This window comes from Littorina saxatilis, linkage group LG8 (assembly GCF_037325665.1).
Source record: "Littorina saxatilis isolate snail1 linkage group LG8, US_GU_Lsax_2.0, whole genome shotgun sequence".
Classification (NCBI taxonomy): Eukaryota; Metazoa; Mollusca; class Gastropoda; order Littorinimorpha; family Littorinidae; genus Littorina; species Littorina saxatilis.
The window spans coordinates 13,306,300-13,320,577 of record NC_090252.1 but is presented as its reverse complement, the minus strand read 5'-3'; the positions used below and the strand labels follow the sequence as shown (position 1 = coordinate 13,320,577).

The window sequence follows — 14,278 nt, the reverse complement described above, 5'->3', positions numbered from 1 at the left end:
ATGGAATTTTGGTGTAACTCCATTCTTGAAGAGTTTGATGTGTTTTTTTTATGATTTCGATTAAGTAAATAGTCTCCATGAGAAATGTTCTCACAAATACGATTGACAATACATCATTTAACATCATTTTACTGCAACATTCAAAACAAAATCATGTGCTTTTGCATTTTGGAAATACAATTCTATTGATCCTGTTACCTTTCTAGTCATACCAGGTACACATATAAACACTATTTAATCATACAAATAATTACACATTAACATGCTTCCATTTGAAACTTCGAGGTCGTCATCGGGGATTGACGCCCGAACAGAGCTAATTCGTCTTCAATTAGATTTTGGGAGGGCGTCAATCCACGATGAAGACCGAGAAGTTTCAAATGGAAGCATGTTAATGTTATTGTAATTCAATCTGACGACGATCTCTTTCCTGCTTTCATGCGATGGTAAACAGACAGCATTTGTTCTATTCTGTTCACACACTACTTTCAGTCCACCTACCTGCAAGGGTCAAGTCCCAAGAAATATGTCTCTGTGTTCCTATCTTATCACTCTGCTCCTGTTTTGTTTTCTTTCACATACATTTTCCCTTCTTTTTTGACGGGTTTCTGGACAGTAAACTCTAAAAAAAATTATTTTCATCACATAAGCGATCTTTGGAATTGACTGACGTAGTCCGTAAGAGTTCATGCATCAACTTACGTCACGTATTCGACGTCATCACTTCGCATACCTGATGGTCTCGGTATTTCGTTGGCCTTCATATAAGACATATTTCTTACTTGTTAAATGACCCTCAAAGCTATCCGAGACTAGTTGAGGTTGTATCAATGCGCCTCGCCAGCAGGTGGTTAATGGCTTTTTTAACGAGTGGTTATCGACAATTAATGACAGGTAATTTTGTTAACGAGTTGGGGCATTGTGACCAATCACAGATCTGTTTCATTGAAACACCAACTTGATTGAATAACAATCTGTGTTGGCCTTCTCCTGAAAAGCTGTCCAGAAAGAGTTAAGCCAGAATTACATGACGACGTCGTTATTGTTTTTAGAACCTGTCGTCAGCTTAATTAGATTAGTAACTTAGAACCATGCAAATATATGATTATTCTGGGCGACCGATTAAAAGGATTATATTGATCTGACCGTTTAGGAAAAGTTTCTGAGAAATGTGATGAATCTGAAGGATCTGGAAAATCAGTGTACCTTAATTACTCTACTTAATTACGGCACAGTGTGATCAAAAACGCATCACAAGGAAAGTAAATACATCAATCAAAAAGAGTGAAAGCATTTCAGGGCGCTGTTTGTTGTCGGTGTTTCAAACAGAATGTAGCTGTTATGTGAGCTTTCAAATCTATTGCTTTTACTAAGTAAAAGGTGCCCTCCTATACAGCGGAAGCATTATTTGTCACGCAGAATTGCACTGTATAAGTTTGGAAGCTCTCTTAGGGTCTTTTGAATACGTATTATCATCTTAGTTTTGGATAATGTTGAATGGTTCTGTATCATTGTTTATTTCAAAGAACACACACGTACACGCACACACACACACAGACACACACATACACATACAGACAGAGACACACACAGACACACACACACACATACACACACACACACACACACATTGACTGCATCGCACGTGATTGCATCCGCACGATTTTGTAACACATTTTTTTTTTAAATCAAATATCCAATTACCTACTTGCTACCGTAAGCTATCCTAAGCAAATTATGACTTTATTCAGTTATTCTGCAGAAAAGACAAATGCTGGAGAAAAAACGTTCTTTTCTGCAGCATTTCTGCATAATGTCATCTTTCGCCGAAGCAGCTTTTTTTTCTGCAGCAAAACATTTTACTGCAGTAAAATTGAAATCAAGAATGCGGTGCTGTTGTTTTACTGCAGAAAACCTGTTTACATTTTTTCTGCAGCATTTTGTACTGGCTCTTGGCGGAATATGACATTATTCAGTTTTTCTGGAGAAAAACCGAAATGCTGGAGAAAACCTGTCTTTTCTGCAGCATTTCTGCATAATGTCATCTTTCGCCGAAGCTCCCATGGGGTCACCTTCACGCCTTCCACTAAGCTACCCCACCCCTTTACTTCTCTTCTTTTGTCTTATTTCTGCCTTACCAGTCCTTTCACCTATATTTCCTTCCAAGAAAATTCTCCCTACTATTCCCTGCTGATTTCCGATTCCTTTCTTGTCTTATTTCTACCTGACTGGATCCATCACCTTTATTTCAATTACCAAAAGTCTTCTTTCCCACATCCTTATCTCTCTGTGGTCTCCTTAAGACCCAGCGTGTTTGCCGTGCGCTGCGACCTGTACCGGTTTGGGCTGGTGACCTGATGATTGGGGGGTCTACTTAGTTGCGACTTTGTAGCGCCAACACATCATTTTGGCCCAGTCTTTATCCAAGACAGGAGGTTGAAGAAGGCTTACCCGCTTCAATCAATCGGCTGGTCAAGTCTTGGTTTATGTCATGAGCATTTTGCATCAGACCTCTGGCTAAAGGAGCAAGCGACGGTAGGAGGGGGCGGCGGTAGTCAGGACGAACATTATGCCAAGTTGTTACCTAACCTGTTTCCGCTTGGAAAGAGTTAAACCTCCTATTACAGATTTATACCATATGTTTCCTCTTATCGTTGCGTATATCCATCTGTATCCTTGGCGCTTTGGAGTTGGATAACCGCTCCACCTAAGCGTCCCCTTGTTGGGCTCCAGGGTGGGTGGGGATCAGATGCGATGAAGACAAACTCTGCAGACATGACTTCTTCTTTTTCTTTTTCAAAGCCCCAAAACAGGAACAAACGAAAATACTGCGTTGACTCTGATTCTGATGATGAAGTCCGAGTCAGAGCAACAAAGAATAACATCAGCGAGGCCTGGCCCCGTTTCATTGTTGTTGAGACAGCAGATGAGGCACAGCCCATTTCTAAACTTTCGCCTTTTGCGATACAGAAGGTTATTGCAGGAGTATCGTCAACGATAGAGAACATTGAGAGGCTTCGAAATGGTTCTCTACTGATTGAATGTCCTTCAAAAAAGGCATCAGATGGTCTTCTCCGTCTGAATGGTCAGAAATTTGTGGATAGACCGGTCAAGGTCAGTCCTCACAGAGGCCTGAACACCAGCAAAGGGGTCATCCGATGCCGAGAGCTGGAGGGCCTCAGTGAGGCTGAAATTAAAGAAGGTCTGAAGGATCAAGGTGTAATTGACGTGTACCGGGTGTCGATCAGAAAGGGCGATAGCAGAGTGCCCACCAACACCCTTTTCGTCACATTCTGCACGCCAAACATCCCTGAGAAAGTAAAAGTGGGATTTGTTCAAATCAGAGTGACTTTGTACATACCATCACCGATGAGATGCTTCCAATGCCAAAGATTTGGACACTCAAAGGCTGGATGCAAACAAAAGGCAGTGTGCGAGAGGTGTGGCGGGGATTCCCACAAAGGTCCCTGCACATCACCACCCACCTGCACAAACTGTAAGGGAAACCATTCCCCGTCCTCCAGAGAATGTCCGAAATACAACTTTGAACAGGCCATCCAAAAAACAAAAACGGAGAAAAACTAATGTTTTTTCCTCCCAGAAAAGTTTTGCGACAGCAGTCAGTCAAAGACCTACAACAAACGCAACACCCACCCAGACCAGTATTACATATAGGTCTGTAAGTTTCCAGGCAGGCCCGTCCATGCTGAAAAAGACAGAGCCCACAAGAAACAAAAGTATTTGTACACAGACAGAAGAAAGCACAGGTGGGGGGTCTCCTGGTGAGGTTCGCTTCACCACCCCAACCAAAAAGCCCGTTCACAGGGCAACCCACACCAAGGGGGCCATTGAGGTAGTGGACCTTACACAATCCACACCACGAACACCTCCGGACAAGATAAAAGTTATTCTACCTCCAAAATCGCCTCGCACTCCGAAAATGGAGATGAATCCCATCGCACTTCACAATCGTTTTGGGAGTCTATCTGACGAAGAGCGCATGGAGGCAGAAACTTCTTAAAACTAAACAAAGATAGCCAATTTTATTCAATGGAATTGTAGAGGGGTCCAAGGTAACTATGAAGAAGTATGTTTACTTTTACACAAATTTCATCCTGTTGCTACAGCATTACAGGAAACAATGCTGAAGCCAAACAAAGATTTTAATGTATCTGGATACAATGTTTTTCAAAACCATTCAGACAATAACACGTCTGGGGGAGTTGCTCTTTTAATTAAGAAAAGTGTACTTTGTAGTGAGATCAACCTATGTACAAACATTCAAGCTGTCGCAGCACGAGTGACATTAGATAAAACTATCACTCTCTGCAGTGTATATCTATCACCATCCAAATGTTACACAAAGCACGACCTTGAACATCTCATTGATCAGCTTCTAGCTCCCTTTGTTTTAATGGGAGATTTTAACGCTCATTCCCCTCTGTGGGGCAGCAACTCTCTAAGTATGAGAGGACGAATCCTAGAAGATGATTTAAACAATCGCAATCTATGTGTTGTAAACGATGGAGTACCAACATATCTCCATCCAGCAACAGGATGCAAGTCCATACTAGATCTAGTTATCTGCGACACCTCTCTTGTTCTAGACTTTGAATTTAAAGTCTATGATGACACATGTGGTAGCGACCATTTCCCTATCTTGATGTTTCAAATAGATGGACTGGAAGAAGCTTCCCCCCAGAGATGGAACCTGAACAAGGCAAACTGGCTGTCTTTTACTGCCGAATGTTCTGTCCAACTCACAGAAGACACTGTCTTTGATGGAAGTGACGACCCATCATCTATATTTACAAACACTCTACAAGACATTGCCACTGAGTACATCCCAAAAACTTCTTCAAACAACGGCATTAAAGTGCCATGGTTTAATAAAGAATGCCAAGAAGCCCGATCCGAACGAAAGAGAAGTCTACACAGGTTCTACAGATGCCCGACCCTTGGCAAAAAGTTGACTTTCTTCCGATTTCGCGCTAAGAGTCGCACTGTCATAAAACATTCTAAAAGAACATCCTGGAGGTCTTTTTGCTGCAACTTAAACTCTAAGGTAGCCTCAAGTAAAGTTTGGAATGCTATTCGTAAAATCAAGGGGAAAAAAAGATCTACATCAATTAACCATCTTGTGGTAAATGGATCCCTTATAACCCAAAAGAATGAAGTAGCAAACGTTCTGGCTTCAACAATAGAGAAAAACTCATCAACAGAAAATTACTGCACAGATTTTCAAAAAATCAAAGCCACCCAAGAACGTAAACCCATAAACTTCTCATCTCAGAATGAGGAGAACTACAACAAATTGTTCAGTTTAAGTGAACTCAAACAAGCCTTACAAAAATGCAACAACTCAGCAACGGGGCTGGACGGAATACATTATCAGTTCCTCACACACCTACCAAAGTTGTCTTCTGGTCTTGCTGAAGGTTTTTAACCACATATGGGAGAGTGGATCCTTCCCACCTTCATGGCAGGAAGCGATGATTATCCCCATTCCAAAACCAGGTAAAGATCATACAAACCCCAGCAACTACCGTCCGATAGCCTTGACCAGCTGTCTGTGTAAAACCATGGAGAGATTGGTCAACGCTAGGATGGTGTGGTACCTAGAAAAACAAAACCTCTTAAGTGATGTGCAATGTGGCTTCCGAAAGGGACGCAGCACCACTGATCATTTGGTACGTTTTGAGACCTTCGTTCGAGAGGCCTTTGCGAGATCTGAACATGTACTAGCTATATTTTTCGACCTCGAAAACGCTTACGACACGACCTGGAAACACGGTATTTTAGCTGATCTGCATGAAATGGGTTTTCGTGGACGTCTCCCTGTTTTTGTGGAAGGATTTCTAAGTAATCGATTTTTTACAGTACGGGTGGGTTCCAACCTATCAGAGTTCTGTCAACAAGAAGCATTCTCTCACCCATGTTGTTCAACATCAAAATCAATAACGTAGTAAAGGCAGTACTGAAAGGATCCGAGTCATCCTTGTTTGTTGATGACTTTGCACTTTGTGTGCGTGGCAAATCCCTACATAGAGTGGAAAGGCAGCTTCAATTATGTATAGACAAGGTGCAAAAATGGGTAACAGAGGACGGTTTTAAATTTTACACCAGCAAAACTGTCTGTATGCATCTTTGCAAACACAGGGGAGTCATGCCAGAACCCTCTCTTGTCCTGAATGGTAATCCTGTCAAGGTCGTTGAAGAATTTAAATTCCTAGGACTGATCTTTGACCGTCGACTAACATTCCTAAAGCATATCCAGTATCTGAGGACATCATGTCTGAAAGCTCTGGATGTATTGAAAGTGGTCGCTCATACGGACTGGGGTGCTGACCGCACAGTCCTACTCAGACTTTACCGTGCTTTAATCCGATCCAAGTTGGACTATGGTTGTGTCGTCTATGGTGGAGCCGCAAAATCCAACCTAAGGCTATTAGACACAATACACCACCAGGGTATACGTCTTTGTCTGGGAGCTTTCAGGACGTCTCCAGTACAGTCCTTATATGTTGAGGCCAAAGAACCCTCTCTGAGGCTGCGACGCCTGAAACTCACCCTAAATTATGTGTTGAAACTGAAAGCTATGCCTACAAATCCAGCCTTCCAATGCGTATTTCAACCACAATGCTCTGAATTTTTTGAAAGTCACCCAAATGATCGAGCACCTCTGTCTTCTCGGATTCAGTCACATCTGGCCGAATCGGAGATAAAACTCGATCATGTTAGTGAAAATCGATGGACAAAAACACCACCATGGACATTGCCAGATCCAGTTGTTCGACTAGATCTGACAAGGTTAAAGAAGTCAGAGACGAATGATTTGATTTTTAATCAGTGTTTTAGCCAGTTCTGCACCAAATTTCCTTCCCATCAACGAATATATACTGATGGGTCCAAAGCTGAAAGTAAAGTGGCATCAGCCTCTGTCACAGGTCCTAAACTTGATAGGGCCTTTTCGGCCCGTCTTCCGGATGACAGTTCTGTATTCTCTGCAGAGTTGAAAGCTTTACAGCTAGCTCTGAAACAGGTGTATCAGTCAAAAAAGAAAGACTTCCTGATTCTGTCGGATTCCCTATCGGCTCTTACTGCCGTGAAGGGAATTCAGCTAGATCACCCTCTGTTGGTCAAAATCCAAGAGCTACATTCATGCATCTCTAATTGAAGGCAAAAGGATTGTGTTTGCATGGGTCCCATCCCATGTTGGAATTAGAGGCAACTCTGCAGCTGATCAAGCGGCTAAAGAAGCCAGAGAAACAATCATCACTGACAAACGCACAAAACATTCCGATTTCAGAACTCCACCAACATGTACATAAAGCATCTATGGCAGAGCGAATGGGACGAATGTGAAGAAAATAAACTTCATAAGATCGTCCCCCAGCTGTCGGACAGCCTACCCCAATGTCGCCTCAACAGGAAAGAAGAGACAGTTCTCTGTCGCTTACACATTGGGCACAGCCACATTACACATTCTAACCTGCTGAAAGGTGAAGATCCACCATACTGTTTTGGATGTGACGAACCATGGACATTAGAACATGTCCTCACCAAATGTGTAGACGTTCAAGAATTTCGAGACGAACACTACAATGCGGAAACGCTGAAGGATTTATTCCGGGATGTTCCCCCGGACAAGATTTTTAACTTTTTAAAAGAGATCAAGATTTTTTACAAGATTTAAAGTACCAGAAGTGAAAGTGATTAATTTTTAGAACCTTCTTTTACAGTGATAGATCTGAATGTAAATAGTCTGAAACGTAGAACTTGCCACATGAAGGGAAAAAGAAAATAACTGCATCGGTCTCGAATAGCAGCTAGCATCTGCTGAAGGGACATTAAAACCCAAAAACCAACCAACCATCTTTCGCCGAAGCAACGTTTTTTACTTCAGTAAAACAGTTTTTCTGAAGCATAATGTTTACTTGGTTTTCTGCAGCAATATTGCGATTAACTTTTTCTTCGGAATAATCTGTGACAGTTTTTCTGGAGAAAAACGAACGACCTTGTAAAGTAGCGTTTGTATTCGTCGCCCCGTGGGATAGTGAAATAGTTTGTTCCGAGCTCGCGTAAGAAGATTACGTCACGGTCGAAAGTCTTTGACGTCAATTAATGCATGATGACGTCATGCCTCCCTGTAGTCTTTCTCTCTCGCGCGGTGTGTGTGTGTGTGTGTGTTCATTTTGTGCACATGTGTTAGTGTTACTGTTTGTGTGTGTGTGTTTGTGTGTGTGTGTGTTTGTGTGTGTGTGTGCGCGCGTGCATGAGTCTGTACTCGTGTGTGTGTGTGTGTGTGTGTGTGTGTGTGTGTGTGTGTGTATGTGCGGTGTGTGTGTGTGTGTGTGCGTGCGTGCGTGTGTGTGTGTGTGTGAGAAAGAGAGAGAGTGTGTGTGTGTGTGTATGTGTGTGTGTGTGTATGAGTTTGTGTGTATGTTTGTGTGTGTATGAGTGTGTATATGTGTTTGTTTGTAAAGGTGTGTGTGTCCGTCCGTCTATGTGCGTATGAGTGAGTGTTTTGTATGTATGAGATCTGTGTGAGTCACTGTGGGTGTGTGTGTGTGTGTGTGTGTGTGTGTTAGCCTGTGTGTGTGTGCGTGCGTGCATGCGTGGGTGTGGGTGTGTGTTTGTGTGTGTGTGCCTGTTTGTAAGAAAGAGAAAAGGAGAGTGTCGGACAGACAAAATACATTCGTGTCACGCACAACTATTCGTAATTCTGGATGAGTTCATCTCTCAACAGAGGGGGGCTCGCGTGCTCCAACATTATAATGAGCCAGTACAAAATGCTGCAGAAAAAGCGTAAACAGGTTTTCTGCAGTAAAACAACAGCACCGTTTTATTGCAGCATTCTTGATTTCAATTGTACTGCAGTAAAATGTTTTGCTCCAGAAAAACCCGTTGCTTCGGCGAAAGATGACATTGTGCAGAAATGCTGCAGAAAAGACAGTTTTTCTCCAGCATTTCTGTTTTTCTGCAGAATAACTGAATAAAGTCATAATCCGCTAAGGATAGTACGCGTCACTTGTTTCTTCTTTTTCTTCTTCAGTGATATGGACCAAGATTGTGTTCGCACGAGAGATCTGCTGGTACAGTTACACTTTGACAATATCGGCGACAACGACTGCAAGCTTGTGAAGTCTGTGTGCAGGATCGTGTTACATCGTGCAGCCTACCTCGCTGCAGCAGGTATTTCAAGTTCAGAAATGAACTGAAAATGTTACAATCTGTTCGATTTACACGTAGTCAATATATCGAGTGTGTGTGTGTGTGTGTGTGTGTGTGTGTGTGTGTGTGTGTGTGTGTGTGTGTGTGTGTGTGTGTATGTATGTATGTGTGTGCATGCGTGTGTGCGCGCGTGCGTGCGTGTGTTTGTGTGTGTGTGTGTGTGTGTTTGACAGCTCATGCGATCAACCCCCTCTCCTGTAGGAATGGCATTACACAAAACGTGGGCAAGCTGCCCAAACAAAACAACATGTTATGGGTAGATAAATAGTTTGACCTCTTTCCCCATGCGTAGACGTTTTTTTCTGAATGTTCGTCGTTATTTTGATTGGCATCGTACGTTATTGTCAGGGCGATGTGAAAAACGCGGGAAGAGAGTTTAAAGTAACTGAACTGATCACGCCCAGTTTCACGGAGCCCCTAGGATTCTCAGTCATGCCTCATGCAGCTATCCGATTGAACAAATACCAAGTTTCCTTGACTTTCATCCAAGGAGTCAAAAAACTGCAATTTGTTACGAATTACGTTTGAGAATTCTCCGGGCAGGAAAGCGTGGCCCTCAATCAGGATCTCATCAGGTCCTGCACGTGAACTTATTACGTCAAAAGCCTACATAGAAGTAGACTATTTGTTTTGGCGAGAGGGAGAATTCTTTCTATTTGAGATACTTTACGTCAAGACATTGAGTTTGATTACGTATGAAAATTGTAAAAGATTGCATATTATCCGTTTTGACACACCGCAACCCCCTTGAGCCCCAAAACGTGATCACGGGAAATGTTAATTACATTTTGGAAAGAAATGCAAACTGACAAATCGCATACAGTTTTGTTTGGCTGGCAACACTAAAGGTATGTTTAGGCATCTGTGAAATAGCTGTGTTTAACTGTTTCTATCGTATTCTGCGACAAAAAGACAATCGTTTCTTCAGCAATGCAATGCTGTGGCTTATGTACTGTCAATTTAATGAGCGGTTGTTGGACGAGTTGTAGTTTACGAACGAAGTTCCTTATACATGTTAGGTTCTACATGTATGTTGATAAACATTTCAGCTCTTGCGGCACTGATACAGCATGTTCAGCAGCATGACGTAACGATCGCCATTGACGGCAGTCTGTGGCGCTATCATCATCGCTTCAAACAACAAATGGAGGCTAGGACAAGAGAACTTGTCGAGCCAAAATACAAAGTAATTACATATACTTGTATTCTGGTATGTATGTGCGTGTGTGCGTGTGTGTGTGTGTGTGTGTGTGTGTGTGTGTGTGTGTGTGTATTCGTGTGTGTATTCGTGTGTGTGTGTGTGTGTGTTTGTGTGCGTCTGTGTGTGTGTGTGTGTGTGTGTGTGTCTGAGTGTGTCTGTATGTGTGTGTGTGTGTGTGTGTGTGTGTGTGTGTGTGTGTGTGTGTGTGTGTGTGTGTGTGTGTGTGTGTGTGTTTGTGGACGTGTGTGGACGTCGTATCTAAGTGTGTGCCTGTGTTTGTGTGCGTCTTTGGCTGTGAAGGTGTGTGTATTTTCGTGTTATGCGTCTCCCCTGAATTGCCTCCTAACTAATATCATGCGAGTATGTTCCTGTGCGTTCATGAAGGTGCTTCCTGGGTGAAAGAAAGACCAACAATCTACTCTGATTTGTTCGTATCACAGCCCAAAAAACACATGCATGTGTCATATTATTCAAACGTCAGGCTTTTAACTTTGCTATTTGGCACACTTTTAGGGACAAAGATTTCCTTCACAGGCCACGTGACTGCCTCTGAAATTAGTGTAATCCCTCAGTCAAACCGACAAGTTTCAAAGCAGTGTACCTAGTCAATGCTAAAATGTATAGTTTCTTACCCGTGGCAGTTTTGGCAGCATTTATGCAACACTTCTTGTTTTCTGGGTGACACTTAAATCAGTCGAGATTGAAGGTGTAAAACAAGAAGTACAAAAGAAAGGCATATAAAGCAACCTCTTCTGGATAAATAATTGATTGTATTTTATGTTGTATGTAGGGATTGTCATGTTGAGCCTAATCTAAACTGTCATTATATTTAGTCAAGTTTTGACTAAATAATTTAACGTAGAGGGGGGAATCGAGACGAGGGTCGTGGTGTATGTGTGTGTGTGTGTGTGTGTGTGTGTGTGTGTGTGTGTGTGTGTGTCTGTCTGTCTGTGTGTGTGTGTAGAGCGATTCAGACTAAACTACTGGACCGATCTTTATGAAATTTGACATGAGAGTTCCTGGGTATGAAATCCCCATACGTTTTTTTCATTTTTTTGATAAATGTCTTTGATGACGTCATATCCGGCTTTTCGTGAAAGTTGAGGCGGCACTGTCACGCCCTCATTTTTCAACCAAATTGGTTGAAAGTTTGGTCAAGTAATCTTCGACAAAGCCCGGGGTTCGGTATTGCATTTCAGCTTGGTGGCTTAAAAATTAATTAATGACTTTGGTCATTAAAAATCTGAAAATTGTAAAAAAAAATAAAAATTTATAAAACGATCCAAATTTACGTTTATCTTATTTTCCATCATTTGCTGATTCCAAAAACATATAAATATGTTATATTTGGATTAAAAACAAGCTCTGAAAATTAAATATATAAAAATTATTATCAAAATTAAATTGTCCAAATCAATTTAAAAACACTTTCATCTTATTCCTTGTCGGTTCCTGATTCCAAAAACATATAGATATGATATGTTTGGATTAAAAACACGCTCAGAAAGTTAAAACAAAGAGAGGTACAGAAAAGCGTGCTATCCTTCTTAGCGCAACTGCTACCCCGCTCTTCTTGTCAATTTCACTGCCTTTGCCATGAGCGGTGGACTGACGATGCTACGAGTATACTGTCTTGCTGAAAAAATGGCAGCTACTTGACGAAATATTGTATTTTCGCCTTACGTGACTTGTTTTTTGTTGTAGTTTTTGGTTTTGTTTTTTTTAACATTTATTGGTCGAAATTCAAGGGGATTGTTTTTTTAAAAGCGGCAGTCACATCAACCCTGTTAAAAAGATGTTTGATCAGAAAAGTGTCGAAAATGTTTTTAACCGCATAGGTTACAATGAAATGACATGGGCATACTTTTTTTTTTAAAGTTATGGTACGAAATATCGTACACTATTTGTGTGCTGAATTTAAAAGCCCATACTGGATACTTTGCGAATATGTTTACATCGGTAACATGTTTCCCTCCAAACTCTGGATGAAACAACATTAAGGAAAAGAAGGAAACAAACAAAACACAGTAAATGATGGTGATGAAATTGTGTGTTTCAGGTCAAGTTCTTATCACTACTTGATGGTAGTGGAATTGGCGCAGCTCTCACCACTGCTGTTTCGTTGCAATCTTCGTTTGACACTGTCCACCCCACCCATGATGACCAAATTTTTTGTTCAGCCGAGAACAGCTGTGCTGCAGCAGGTCATACAGAATTGTAGTAACTGTAGAACAGTTACTGTGTATCATCACGCTGGAATGCAGGCGTTAGATCGACGTTACAGGAAGCGAATGAAGTGACTGTGTGCATGGATACAAGATACAAGATACAAGGATATATCCGTACCAGGTCAGATAAAGCCATATGAGTGGATAACCTGGCAGACAATGAGTTAAGGGATGAACGAATGGATAAGCAAGCATAGCTGATTCAGTTTAAATCTGATGATAATGTCATCAAGTAACTTGATGGTTAGTCGCTTTAAAGAAATTGTCATAACATAAACACTCATTTAGCTTCTGAGAGAAAGCAAGGACACCTTCACCGTTCACCATGCCATAACGTTATTATTAGACAAGATAGGGGAGCAAACTTGATTAGTTTTGATACACATTGGATTGTTCTTTCCAATATACATACCGTGTTGCGTTTTTGCTTTTCTGATTTTTTTTTTCTTCTCGATTTTAACCTAGGAACCTTGCTTTTGCGAAGTTGATTTTGGGGGATGTCTGTGTTGTTGGTTGCACTGGTGTAAAATCAGTCTGTTTGCTTATTAATACTGTTGAGGACTAGATGGCCTTTCCATTCATATAACTGCTTGTACAATAAACGGCTTCATCCCACAGATCTGCACTCAAAGGTATCTACCTAGGTTGGTTTGTTATGGCAGGTAGTGTAAGTATAGAGCGCACACATTGATTAAATGTGTTGATGGGCCAAAGAAGAGGATGATAGAATCGCAAGTGAAAACTTTCAAAGATTTGAGTTTGTAAGCAGAACTGTTTTGGCGGAAAAAAAATGTGCCTTCAATACAAGTTAGAAAGTAGTTTTGCTTAATTGCAAATAAGAGAATCTTTTTTGTCTACAGATGTAATATGTATCATTTAACAAAACAAAACATGTAGTTACCTTTATGAGTTTGCTTCAGTGGCATGTGCATGAGGATCCCGGTTTTTTTTCTTGTTGTTTGAACTGTGTTGTGTTTGGTTTTACATTTGTTCATTGTATATTTGACTATATGTTTCCAGGTAGGTTAGTGTGTATGTTGTGTGTGTATGTATGTGTGTGTGTTTGTGTGTGTGTGTGTGTGTGTGTGTGCGTGCGTGTGTGTGTGTATGTGCGTGTGCGTGTGTGTGTGTGTGTGTGTGGTTGATTCTTCTTCTTCTTCCTTCGAAATTCATGGCCGTCATATCTTCAGGTCAGAATGGTGTTGCACGGATACATGAACCAAGGAATGCAGGGTATAGACCGTGTTTTGAAAGGTTTAACGAAAGATTGATTGATTATATAAAGCATGAATGGAATATTATTGTTCAGATATGGTCTATAATTTATAGTTATATATTTGTGTTATATAGGTCATTTTGCACTGTGTACAAAGGCAAAACACGTATTTATTGTTGAACATATTACGGGAAGTTTACAATGTGGATTAACAGGGTTACTTGTGTGTTCTACTCGATTTAAAGAATATGTGCAGGCATGTTGTAATGCCCACTGTAAATGTCATGTTGGGAAGATGGGATTCATTTCGAGTGGTGTTCTCCTCTACTTAGTTATTTGCGATGCTACCGTATATCCACCACAGTTTTATAAAATATAAATGTAGCATGAGTTAATATC

General features: G+C 41.2%; 1 long non-coding RNA gene across 1 annotated transcript; it reads left to right on the top strand.

Moving 5' to 3' along the window:
• Window positions 1-9,061: 9,061 nt before the first annotated feature.
• Window positions 9,062-13,105, top strand: LOC138972174 (uncharacterized). Its single transcript, XR_011457475.1, has 3 exons — window positions 9,062-9,195; window positions 10,284-10,420; window positions 12,495-13,105. It is a non-coding gene; the product is annotated as an uncharacterized lncRNA (long non-coding RNA).
• Window positions 13,106-14,278: the final 1,173 nt, after the last annotated feature.